Below are 13,789 nucleotides of genomic sequence, written 5' to 3' on the forward strand. Positions count from 1 at the left end.
AGCACAGCCAGTGCACAGCACACAGCATCCATTTGTGTTCTTGAAAATTTGTTCTCCATAAACTTCAAAATTATTAAGCTTGCCTACTCAGTTCAAGTACTAGTTAATTAAGGATCGAAGTCATATTTCACAGTTTAAAAATATATTCCCAGTCTTACATAAGATGTGGAAACGAAGTGGTTTACATGGTGGTCACTGAATAGAAAATGCAGAAGATGCTGGCAGTGCCTGGCACACAGTCCGCTTAGCAAGTGCTTTGCAAGTGAATGAGTGGATGAATGAAACCGTGTCAGGAAGACTAGAGTTGAATGTGAGCTGGGGGGTGTTTCCAGGAATATGGATGAAGTTTTGCAACAAAGGAAAGACACCCAACTTTGAATGCTGCTGACAAGCTGGTCTTTAAAGAAAATTACAACACATATGTATGGAGAGATGAGTCACTGGAAAAGAGTTATTGAACCTGACAGGCATGGTGAAGAGAACAGAAGTGGTCTCTGACTGCTCAAGAAATATGCTGAACATCTGCTCGGCATCAACCAGACCATCTCTGCCTTCTGGCTGATGGGATGTGCCCCTGTGTCAAGTGGTGGCCTCTCACGTTTGGCATTGACATTCGGAGCTCTGAAAAATGTGGTTACTGCAGAGGGTAAAGTGCCAGGTGTTTCAGGCTTGCTCCTGAACAGTATTTCCTAGCTCAGTGCTCTTCCAACTTTAATGAGCATATGAATCACTTGAGCATCGTTTCAAAGGGCTGATTCTAATTTAATAGGTCTTGGGTGGAGTTGAAGATTCTGTATTTCTTACACGCTACCAGGTGACGCTGATGCTGCTGAACTGATACAATACTTTGAGTAACAGAGTTCTAGGTGCTGCTCGCTGGAAAAATATTAGAGAAAGCAACAGTGGAAAGTAGTTCTCTAGACTTGTGAACACAGTGGGGGAAGGAGAGGGTGGGACAAATTGAGAAAGCAGCATGGAAACATACACATTACCATATGTACACTAGACAGGCAGTGAGAATTTTCTGTATGATGCAGACTCAAACCCAGGGCCCTGTGACTACCTAGAGGGGTGGGGTGGGTGGGAGGAGGGAGGGAGGCTCAAGAGGCAGGGGACATATGTATACCTTTGGCTGATTCATGTGGGTGTATGGCAGAAATCAACACAATATTCTAAAGCAATTATCCTTCCATTAAAAACAAATACATAAATAGTGTAAACTGTAAAACAAGCAAACAGAAATACTGTACTGTAAATGTGAAATGTGTTAAGGGAGTGTTAAAAGTTCTCATCTCCCAAAGAAAGAAAGAAACTAGTTCTTATTCACTTCCTTAGCATTCTCCTCAGATCTGGGACACCCACTCAGGACCAGATTTCCAGCAGTGGGCTGGCTTCCCAGGTGGTAGTTATGATGCTTTCCTGGGGGCTGAATGGATTTGAGAGTCAAGGAGATGTTATGAGATTGCAAATCAAAGATATCAAAACTGATACTTCCTACAGATTTATACCTAAAGTCCACACTAAGAAAATCTGAGTCACTTAGAGATTTATCTTCATTTCTAGGGCCTAGCACATAGTAGGCCATTCTATTAAAAATGCCAAATTAATGAACAAGGGAAAAGAGGAAAGACTGTAATAATAATAAAAAATCCAGAATCATACTACATCTCTCTAAATAAGCTTTACTTACAGGACTAAGAACTATGCCCCAAAGTCAAGTAAACAAAAACAGATGTCTGAAGGACCAATCCTTAACACTCAGACATATTACTTATGGAAAAATTCTAAATCCTCACTTGGAGCCTATTTGTACTTTTTTTAATGTTTAAATAAAAGAGTGAAATGGTTTATTATCAATATAAACAGAATGATGTGATATCTCACCCTTTGTTAAGATTTTACAGTCCGCAATTCACTTTAAAAATAGCTTTATTGAGATATAATTCACATATCATAAAATTTACACTTTAAAGGTGTTATTTGTGCTTACTTTACAACCTATTTTATAGAGCTTGGCTGTCTTAGTAGATGAGAAAAGGCAAGTTAAAGGGGTTTGGAGAGGACAAGAGACAGATAAAGGCAGGCAAAGGAAAAGATGGTGCTAAGAGACAAGGCAAAAATAATATTAAAAGAAGCATGGAGAATTACCAAGAAAGTACAGTAATCTGGAATTATTTAGCTTGGTGGAAACCCCTTTCTACTACACTTCAAAATATCCCAAGAGGATGACTATATACAACCTGGGATAATGATGGATGTTGAGGTAAAGAGTCTGCCTGAAATGCGGGAGGCCCAGGTTTGATCCTAGGGTCAGGAAGAACCCCTGGAGAAGGAAATGGGAACCCACTCCAATATTCTTGCCTGGAAAATCCCATGGATGGAGGAGCCTGGCAGGCTGCAGTCCATAGGGTTGCTAAGAGTTGGACACGACTTCATTTTCATGGTGATGTCTTTGAGTTGTCAAGGAGAGGTTGAGTTGTATTTGATGTACTCTGCTTAGGAAACCAAGATAACTGTGATCTATTAACACATTTTCTTTACAAGGGTAATAAGAAATATATTTTTAAAGAAGTTTTGGCAGCTTTAAGGAGTACTCAGCTCTCTCCACAATGAGTCAGTCCACAGGGATTCCAGAAAGCCCCAGTGTTTTACAGTATGAACTGAGAGATGGGATCAAACTCAGCCACATGCACTTGGCCCTGCTGGCTCGTGGCAAGAAGTCCTCATCAGCACCACATGTGTGATCAAGGGTGTGCAGGCTTCGATTGTGGCACATCTTCCTCCCATGGGTACCATCCTCCCCTTTCCTTTTGGCACCTGACTATCTCCTGAGATCCTCCTGATTCTGTAACTTAAAACTTCCTCAGTGGGAATCAGAATGGTCCTGAATCTGAGAGGCAAAGAAAATGCTGGATGATTTCCTGTCAAATTTTCCTTTGGTTTAAAAATCTGAAACTCACTTTCTCCTCTGACCCGTCCCCAGCTGCCTCGGGAAGGAAAACACATGGATACACGTTGCCAGGAGCCACTGTCTGAGCACTCTTACTTTTATACAATTTTTAAAAAATTTATTTTATTTATTTTTGCCTGTGCTGAGTCTTCGTTGCTGTGCGGGCTTTTCTCTAGTTGAGGAGAATATGGACTACTCTCTAGCTGTGGTGTGTGGGCTTCTCATTGTGGTGGCTTCTCTCATTGTGGAGCATCGGCTCCAGGGCATTCAGGCTTCAGGGGTTGTGGCTCCTGGGCTCTAGAGCACAGGCTCAGTAGTGTGGCACATGGGCCTAGTTGCTCCAAGGCATGTGGAATCTTCCAGGATCACGGATAGAACCTGTGTCTCCTGCATTGGTAGGTGGATTCTTTACCACTGAACCACCAAGGAAGCCCTGAGCACTCTTGATTGTGCAACATACTTCCTAGTCTCTTGCTTTGAGGGGCTACATGGTTATAAGGTTAGGCAAGTAATTTTCTGCACTTACGTTTCCTCACTGTAACGTGAGGATGGTAATACCTGCCCTGCCATCTCATAGTGTTAGTGTGAGGTTTAATAATAACTTTAAAAAGTAGGTCAAATATATTGAGTACTTACTATTTTTTTTTCAGGTATCATCTGCATATTATCTCACTTAATCCTTATATTAATGTTGGAAGTCAATAGCTTTATTATCCCTGTTTTGCAGATAAGAACACTAATTAATAGAGGTGACTGGACCAAGATCACCATGGCTAAGAACTGGTGGGGCCTGATCTTGAAGACAAGACCTCTGAGTTCAGAAATTATATGGGATAATGCTTACAAAAGCATTTTTTTGGAAGCTGAAGAGGTCTCAGAAATACATGAGGTTAATACTCTGTCTAGGATTAATTTATAGGACCACATTGGAGTCTACCTCCTACCTTTGTCTCCCTAATGTGGCTTTCCTGGCTTGGCCCTTTCCAGGCCCAGTGGATTTAGAAACTTTACAGCTTTTCCTGTGAAGCTTTACCAACAAAAACTTCTTATGTTGCTTTTACTGATGGTTCTGGATCACTGGCATCTTTGGCTATATGATCTTGGAGATCATTGCTGAAATTTGAGTCTTCAACATCACGATAATTGACATATCACTTGTAATGGCCTGACTGCTTACTGGGGAGTTCCCCTGATCTTTGGAAAGGAAGCAGCCAAACTATTTTCTTTGGTATTATTGGGACAATCAGCCACTGTACTTCTAGAATCAAAATGACCAGGATGACTCCTTGCACAGATCCCCAGTGGCTGCTATTTTTCTTTTCCCTTCCCTGTACACCATCTCTGGAGAAGGTGATGGCACCCCACTCCAGTACTCTTGCCTGGAAAATCCCATGGGCGGAGAAGCCTGGTAGGCGCAGTCCATGGGGTTGCGAAGAGTCGGACTCGACTGAGCGACTTCACTTTTCACTCTCATGCATTGGAGAAGGAAATGGCAACCCACTCCAGTGTTCTTGCCTGGAGAATCCCAGGGACAGGGAGCCTGGTGGGCTGCTGTCTGTGGGGTCACACAGAGTCAGACATGACTGAAGTGACTTAGCAGCAGCAGCAGCAGCAGTGCATCATCTCAAATGGAAAACTGCTGCCTGGTCTGCTAAGGTAAGAAGTACCATGCTGATAAGGGCTTCTCAGGGTTGTTGGAATAATTTCAGGATTTGTGAATATTTCATTTCATCTCTGGACTTCCCCTTTATTGCAAAATATCTGTTTCCTTGGGTGTCCTTGCTCTACACAAGGAAAAATTCCTCAGTCTCCGATTTCTTCCAGACTACTTCCTGTTTCTTTCCTGTGGTCAATTCTAGTCATCTTTGCCCGGGTGTGTGACTCAGTCTAGGAGCATCTCAGATTTATCCAACTTTATCCAGCTCATAAACATATATTACTTTTTTTTTCTGCAAATATCTTACACAAACTATCCAAACTCTTGGCATGATTTTCTATTTAGGCTCAGAGCCACAGTCAAGTTTACAGTCAAGTGCTGTTCTTTTGATTACTCTTCTAGCCCTTTTTGACTTTCATGTTTCAGAACCTCTGGTGCTATCAATATTTTACCATCCATCACCTATGGAAGCCCCTGATTCTAGCGGATCTCTCTGACTGACACAGTCAATTCCTCTTATATCACCGCCTTGATAGGATGCCATCAGCTCTGTATCTTCACCATTTCCCTTCCAAACCCACCATTCCACACTCTGCTCCCTCCTTCCTTTAACTTAATATGTTTGCTTTTCCGAAAAAGGTTAGGAAGAACTGATGGTAAGCACTCAACTGGAACCAAGGAAGACTGCCAGGCACCCAGATGATAGCATTCCTTTTTCTCAAATCAATAATTCATTTGGAACTAGGATGTTTGAGGAAAAGGAGACTCAGCCTGACACAGCCCTTCACAAACAAAAGAGAATGAGCAGAAGTTGAAAACAAAATGCACTTTGGGACATGGACCAAACAAAATGAAAACATCTTGCAGCATGATAAAGACTGTGTAAACTTCTTTATGTTTCGATGGGATTGCTTTTGCAAAATGCAAGGGCATTGCTTATATTTTCTTTTGAAATGTATCTGTGTTGTGTAAATACAGCAATTGTGGCTTTTGACTTGTCCTTCTACCCCAAAGTCTTACATAATTTTAATGATGCAGTTTGATGGAGGCACAGACTTATATCATATCACATATCATATCATCAGATCACAGCAAATAAAATGCCAAGCAAAGGAGATTATTACCCTTAAGATGAGGGCAGGTCCTGTCTTCCTTTGGAGAAGTCCGCAAGATCAGAAATTGCAGGAATGATTTGTTGTTCAGTCGCTCAGGTGTGTCCGACTCTTTGTGACCCCATGGACTGCAGTCAGGCTTCAATGTCCTTCACCATCTCCTGGAACTTGCTCAAACTCACTTTCATTAAGTCGCTGATGTCATCCAACTATATTGTCCTCTGTCATCCCCTTCTCTCCTCCTGCCTTCAATCTTTCCCAGCATCAGGGTCTTTTCTAATGAGTCAGAAGTGATTAACTGACTTCAAATGTCCAGGATGCCCATACATGAGAACACTTGGGTCCATTCTCTGTAAATGGTCTGTTTGTTCCCATCAGGCTTATTCCCTGCTTTTTCTGCTCTCTTTCCCATGCCCTAATTTTAGTCTCATTATGCTTGTGGGGCTTGTGTTTTGTTGTTAAACCCTGGCCCTTTTCACATTCCTCAGGACAGGTGAACATATCAAGTGTCTGCATGAGTCACCCCCAGGTGGGGCCACCAGTTTCCCCATAGAACAGTCCATGGCTGGGTGCCATTTCCCCAGCTTTGCTCCGGGACCCTGAGTCATCATGGCCAAAGCCTGGTCTGCTCTCCGCAGTCTCAGTGCCCTAGTTCGAGATCTCAGCGACTTGTGGGAAGTTCCTCCTCCTCAGCCCATCCAGCTGGATCTCCAACACTCCTCTGCCCATCACAGCTGTGGAGGTTCATTTCCTTCCTGTACCCCTGATTTTTTTTTTTTTTCATTTTAGGGAAAGTGAAACTGCCTTTATTCACAGGGAACATAGCATGTTGCCCTTGAGGAAATTGTTTTTAAAACATTTTACAAAATTTAACTGTATTTGATTAACACTATCCTGTTAGTTTCTGGTGTACAGCTTCAGATTCTTTTCCTTTATAGGTTATTATAAGATATTGGATATTGTTCTCTGTGCTATACAGTAAATCCTCGTTGTTCATCTATTTATATACAGTGGCATGTATCTGTTAATCCTATACTCCTAATCTGTCCCTCTCTTCCCTTTTCCCCTGTGATAAGTACTCTTGCCTGGAAAACCCCATGTTAGGAGGAGCCTGGTAGGCTACAGTCCATGGGGTCTCTAAGAGTTGGACACGACTGAGCAACTTCACTTTCACATTCCTGCATTGGAGAAGGAAATGGCAACCCACTCCAGTGTTCTTGCCTGGAGAATCCCGGGGATGGGGGAGCCTGGTGGGCTGCTGTCTATGGGGTCTCACAGAGTCGGACATGACTGAAGTGACTTAGCAGCAGCAGCAGCAGCAACCTTAGGTTTGTTTTCTATATCTGTGAGTCTATTTCCGTTTTGTAAATAAACTGATTTATATTATTATTATTTTAGATTCCACACTAAGTAATATTGTATAGTGTTTGTCTTTCTCTGTCTGACTTACTTCACTTAGTGTGATAGTCTCTAGGTCCATCAATGCTACTGCAAATGACACTATTTCATTCCTTTATACAGCTGAGTAATATTCCATTGTGGGTGTATACACACATGCCACATCTTGTTTATTCACTCCTCTGTTGATGGACACTTCAGTTCAGTTCAGTCGCTCAGTCGTGTCCGACTCTTTGCGACCCCATGAATCACGGCACGCCAGGCCTCCCTGTCCAACACCAACTCCCGGAGTTCACTCAACTCACCTCCTTTGAGTCGGTGATGCCATCCAGCCATCTCATTCTCTGTCGTCCCCTTCTTCTCCCACCCCCAATCCCTCCCAGCATCAGAGTCTTTTCCAGTGAGTCTACTCTTCGCATGAGGTGGCCAAAGTACTAGAGCTTCAGCTTTAGCATCAGTCCTTCCAATGAATATTCAGGACTGATTTGCTTCTGGATTGACTAGTTTGATCTCCTTGCAGTCCAAGGGACTCTCAAGAGTCTTCTTCAGCACCACAGTTCAAAAGCATCAATTCTTCAGCGATCAGCTTTCTTCACAGTCCAACTCTCACATCCATACATGACCACTGGAAAAACCATAGCCTTGACTAGATGGACCTTGGTTGGCAAAGTAATGTCTCTGCTTCTTAATATGCTATCTAGGTTGGTCATAACTTTCCTTCCAAGGAGTAAGCCTCTTTTAATTTCATGGTTGCAATCAGCTTCTGCAGTGACATTTGCTGCTGCTGCTGCTAAGTCGCTTCAGTCGTGTCCGACTCTGTGCGACCCCAGAGAGGGCAGCCTACCGGGCTCCCCCGTCCCTGGGATTCTCCAGGCAAGAACACTGGAGTGGGTTGCCATTTCCTTCTCCAATGCATGAAAGTGAAAAGTGAAAGTGAAGTCGCTCAGTCGTCTGACTCTTAGCGACCCCATGGACTGCAGCCTACCAGGCTCCTCCGTCCATGGGATTTTCCAGGCAAGAGTACTGGAGTGGGGTGCCTTGCCTTCTCCGCAGTGACACTTAGGTTACTACTCTTTCTTAGCTATTTTGAATAGTGCTAATATAAGCATTGTGGTGCGTCTATCTTTTGGAATTAGAATTTTCATCTTTTTCCAGATCTATTCTCCAGAGTGGGATTGCAGGATCATGTAGTAAGTCTATTTTTTACTTTCTTAAGGAATATCCATACTGTTCTCCATAATGATTGTATCAACTTACATTCCCACCAATAGGGTAACAGGGTTCCCTTTTCGCCACACCCTCTCCAGCGTTTACTGTTTGTAGATTTTTTGATAATGGCTATTCTGACTGGTGTGAGGGGGTACCTCATTGTTGTTTTGATTTTCATTTCTGTAATAATTACCCATGTGGAATACTGTCCACCGGGTTGCAAAGAGTCAAAACTGAGCATGCTCACACACAATATTTTTTCGTGTGCCTGTTAGCCATATGTATGTCTTAGTTGCCCTTGATTTTTTTTTTTAGAAGGTTTTGCCTGTGGGCAGGTTTTCTCACACTGCTTCCTCTCTCTTTGTCCTTCTGTTTTCCTGTGTGTGTCTGACTCTCAGTTCTACATGTATATCTTATCTTATATGAAATACCTACTATGAAGTAGTATTGTTACTTCCTAGTAAATTAAAAGAAAAAAAATCTTTTTTTTCTATGAATTCGGGAAAGGACCAGAGCTTGAAATTCAGGAAATACCTAGAACCCATGAATGTAGCCTGAATGGGGAAGTGGATGTAGAAGAATGGGGAAACTTAGCTGGATTTAGCCTTGCCCTTCCTCCCAGAGGCCCAGTCCCACCTTGTTTTGTTTCCTCTTCCCAGCTCTCCTCCCTTATAGCTCCTTTTGCAGCCTATAATTTCTATAGACCACCACTTCTACTTCTCTATGCAGTGCAGACTCTGCCCCTGCCCCAGGCAAAATCACAGCTCTTTCTAAAATGCAAATGCAGATTAATTTTCACAGCAGGGGAGACAAAAATTAAGAAATTAATTAATTATGTTCTATTGATGTTTCTATTTTCAAGGATAAATATTTCTTTGATGATGTCGTCTTGAGAAAGCACTTGCTAAGACAGGCTCCTGTTTATGAAACAGAGGGCTTGAAGACCACGAGGACCGATTTTCTCTTCCTGATGACCATGAGAATGGCACGATGTGTTACTTAAGGAACACAAGACAAAAAATTTTAAAAACGAGTGTGATGGAGAGGCATATGTTAAAATAGTTTGCTACTTGTTCTCCTGACTGTGGATGTGCCAGAGTTTAATCTAAATTGTACACAAACAATCAATAATTACACCTCTTTGTGGCTACTGAAGTCACTGGCCTTGGTTTCTCTCTGTAGGACCACTAACTGACTTTTTAGTCTAGGGGTGGGCACTGTGGTATTTTCTTGCAGAAAGAAAAGAATCTCATATCAAAGGCTGCATATTCTAAATTTTCAGTTGCCTTCACTAGAAGTGACATGCATCTGATGGTTTGGATGGCTTAAGAACTTCAGCAAGACAGCTCTGTGTACATTTTTAGTCACATTCATCATGAATATTCCCGTACCTAGAGGTAGGTTTGAAACAAAGAAAAGTATTTTGTCATTCACGGGTTCAGTGACACTCATTCTTTACTCTCTTGACCAAGTTTGTGTATATATTATTTCTTTGGCTTCCTTGGTGGTTCAGTGGTAAAGAATCTGCCTATGACGCAGGAGATGCAGCAGGAGCCTCGGGTTTGATCCCTGGGTTGGGAAGATCCCCTGGAGTAGGAAATGGCAACCCACTCCAGGATTCTTGCCTGGGAAATCCCATAGACAGAGGAGCCTGGAGGGCTATAGTCCATGGGGTCACAAAGAGTTGGACATGACTAAGCGACTAAACAACAGCAACAATTATTTCTTTGGCCTTGACTTTTATTGGTATCTAGATTTAGCTACTGGCTCTGCAGATCCTGACAATAATTTAGATCAAGTTTTAGTTTATTTATTTATTATACATTTGGGAACTGCTAAGAAAATAGCCTACTTATAGCGAGACTCACATACAAGATTGTATATTTATATACAATCTTTAGTTTGCCACCTGAGTGCATGCATGGTAAGTTGCTTTAGTTGTGTCCCACTTTTTCCAAGTCCGTGGCCTATAACCTGCCAGGCTCCTCTGTCCATGAAATTCTTCAGGCAAGAATACTGGAGTGGGTTGCCATGCCCTGCTCCAGGGGATCTTCCCAACTTAAGGATCAAACCTGTGTCTTCAGAGGCTCCTGCATTGCAGGTGGATTCTTTACCACTGTGCCAATGGGGAAGCCCTGCCACCTACTTCTCTTCCAAGTGATATCTAAAGGCACCTGCTTTATCCCAGTGACAGATGCCTTTTGAAACTCCAATTTGACAAAGGAACTTTTTTTTTTAATATGAAAGCAGCCCCAAAATCAATAGCTCTACTTTCTTGCAGTGCTGTCATTTAGAAGTGATTGACCAGATACTATTCAAATTGAGGTGGTTTGATTTGTTTCCTGTCTAGGCTCCTCTATCAGGCATTACTGATTTTCTTCCTGGCTTTATTTGGCACCATGCCATAGTCCATCAAAAGAGAAGCTTGTGATCAAAATAAGGCTGGAGTTTTAAAGAAGATATTTCATTAACTCTTACAGTGCAGAAAAAGAATTTTTGAATCACAGATGATGAAGCAAGAAAATTAGCAACATGAAAATAAACAGACATGTGGTTCTCAAATAGCAGATTACTGTTCAGGAACATTCCTGAGTAGAATTTCTAACTAACTTAAGAAATACTCAGGGTACAGGACTGAGTGCAACAGCCATGGACAACTTAGGCTGCACCTCTGCTGCAAATAAATTAAGGGTTTTGCCTACGGCCGTGACCCTCTATCCTAACATTATCCAAATTATATCTATCCAACATTAGTCCTACAAGGTATGGAAAGTTTCATTGGTTGAAACTATTTGGGATACAAATTCACAAACACATTAGCAATCAGAAATCATCTAAAATGTTGTTCAACCCCATCTTTCTCAGCCACTCTTCCCTCCTCTTCTCCCACATCAGACCTGTTTCTATCCCATGGAGGTAGAGCCCACTGACCACACTTTGGGAACAGGCTATAACTCATTGTTCCTCAGCTCTCTTGTGTGGGTCCTGCAAACTGCATTGACCACCTGGTTGCTTTTATGAAGAGGAGTGCTCTTAAGACCAGACAACTTTCCTACAATTTGATTCTTACCATGTCAATTCTTCTACTCCTGGCCACCTGACATTTATCATTTCTCACTGCAAAAAGAGGGGAGAAAAGTGGAAGATTCCTTGATGCTCCTAAAGAATTGTGGAAGACTCATCGTATCCATTTGCTCTTTCTTCAACAGTGAATTTAGATGGCTGAACACCAAGTTCTCTCCCTTCCCCAAGGATTCTCCCAGCTCAGAGCTTCTGTGATTCCACTGTTTCAGGTTCCTTCTGCCCCTCTGCACCAACAACCTCACATCCTCATACCCAAAGAGCATCTATCTAGGGGTTTATAGTCTTTTTTTCTTGGAATCTTCGATAACTGGTTAAAGGAGATCAGTGGGCCCTCTTCATGTCTTTGGAGAGCACCAGTGAACATATTTTTGCTGGATGTCTAGTCTTTAGCCTGCAATTTTCGGAACAGTCTTTCTTCCCTGCACATGAGGCTTAAAGTTCATTTCCATGATATGAGTGGGCCACCAACGCAGATGCAATGTCATCAGTTGTCAAGGTGCAAGTTTCTTCTAGACAGTAACTGAATTAATTATTCAAGGTCATATTTCAAATAAAATCAAGAAAAGAGAAAGAAAAACTCACGGTCATCTCAGTTACTGTCTGGAAGTGAGATTTTCTTTCTTTTTCGTTCCTTCATTTTGTTTGAACTATAACCTCGAATAATTCCTTTTCTTTTCCAATTTTATTTTATTTTTCTTTTCTAATTTTTCAAACAAAATTGCATATGTATAGAAAATGTATATGCACACACATTTTCATACACACACACGTACAGAATGCATTCACGGAGGAAACTAAAAATCACCCATAATTTCATGACCTAGGAATCAAAACAGTTGACCTAGAGTATTTACATTTCCTATAGCTCTACCTTTCTGTTGTTGGGGGAAATTTATTTCCTATTATTGGCATTGCTTTGCATGGGGAGGAACACCTCCCCACGCTGCCCCCACCTCTGGCTATAACACCCCAGGCTTTCATTCTTATTCCCAGCTGACTCCTAGGGGGAGGGGATGTCTTGGGACTGGTGAATTTGGGAGAGGAATTAGGTATGACGTGCCCAGCTCCTCCTTCCGTTGGAGTGTGCCCCTGCCAGGAATATGTGGTCCCACTTGCTCTCAGTCATGCTGCAAGCTCAGGGTAAGTCTATGGGAGCTCCCTGGGGAGGCCAGGTGGTTAAATCATGCGTTAGTCCAGGATTAGGAAATTTGTTTACCAGCAGATGTAAACCACAATATATGAGAATTAGCTTTTGCTCAGCCTTGCATCAAGAAAAGTGAGAGTTGAGTCTTCATTTGCCTTTGTCTTTTAGGTTGAACAGGAAAAGAGGACTATTGTTTATGAGCCCTCAGAACTCTGCTGTCCCTAACTCTCCATTCCACCGTGAGTTTTGTTGGACTGGCCGAACTGAGGACCAGATGCAGTAAGTGCTAAAAATGTGGCCCCATCTCTCTCTTTCCTTAGAGTCTATTTGCACATTATAATGCAAGGGGAGTTTGTTTTATCATGGTAGAGATGGGGGGAGTTTGGACCAATGAGGAGAACAGAAAAGCTGGGATGAGCAATATATTATTTTATCCTTACCTAAGTCTTTTATTGGATTTGAACATGTATGGTTAGAATAAGGGCCCCAAATCAGAAAATCACAGAAGTCAAGAGAGACAGTCAATCTCTGGGTCAAACAGAGTTCCTCTGGGTCCTAGTGACAAAGTAAGGTCCAGAATTGTAGAGGAGGATATTTTTTCAACCTCTGACTTAAACCTGGCAGTAGTTTGGCTGTTTAACAATTGGAAGTCAATCCAGGGCATAGGTGATGAGGTTTTGACCGAAAGCAATGGTGACAGCTGAAGTTTCGTGGTCAGAGGACATTGACAAGGGGACCAGCATGCTGAATGCTTTGAGATGCTGATGGTGGGATACATAAGACAAGCCTTTGAAAATTTTCTAAAATTATGGAGGAATATTTTGAAAGGGCCTAATTTCTAGGAATTATCCTGATAAGAATCTGTGTTGTGACAGCCATCAATTACCTGATAAATATTTACCAAGTGATGCTATAAGCCAGATATTCTTTTAAGTGCTAAGGTATCAAGGTGAATAAGACAGATAAAGATTTCTTTCCCCAAGGAAATTAGACTCTAAAAGGGGAGTTAGAGAGATAAGTTTGACGATGATTATGGTAATGATGATTGCTTTTATTTGTCTGGTAAGGCCTGAGACATCTGTATGAATTTCTGTGTGTACTGTATTAATATACATGTGTGTATGTGTATATACATATAGCATGCACATATATACATTAAATTTTTTATAAATGTAATATATCAGACTAGTTTTCTATAATTACATACTGTACTTGAGTACCACTTTTAATGCCTA

At 41.9% G+C, this 13,789-nt stretch overlaps 1 long non-coding RNA gene across 1 annotated transcript in view; it reads left to right on the top strand.

Moving 5' to 3' along the window:
* LOC148775999 (uncharacterized) overlaps nt 1-13,789 on the top strand; it is a 149,118-nt gene that overhangs the window by 39,899 nt on the left and 95,430 nt on the right. Inside the window, exon 2 of the long non-coding RNA XR_016038830.1 lies at nt 12,723-12,833. This is a non-coding gene — a long non-coding RNA (uncharacterized LOC148775999). The remainder of the gene's footprint in view (nt 1-12,722; nt 12,834-13,789) is intronic.

This window comes from Moschus berezovskii, chromosome 12, assembly GCF_049115385.1.
Source record: "Moschus berezovskii isolate FMDL1 chromosome 12, NW_MosBer_1.0, whole genome shotgun sequence".
Taxonomy (NCBI): domain Eukaryota; kingdom Metazoa; phylum Chordata; class Mammalia; order Artiodactyla; family Moschidae; genus Moschus; species Moschus berezovskii.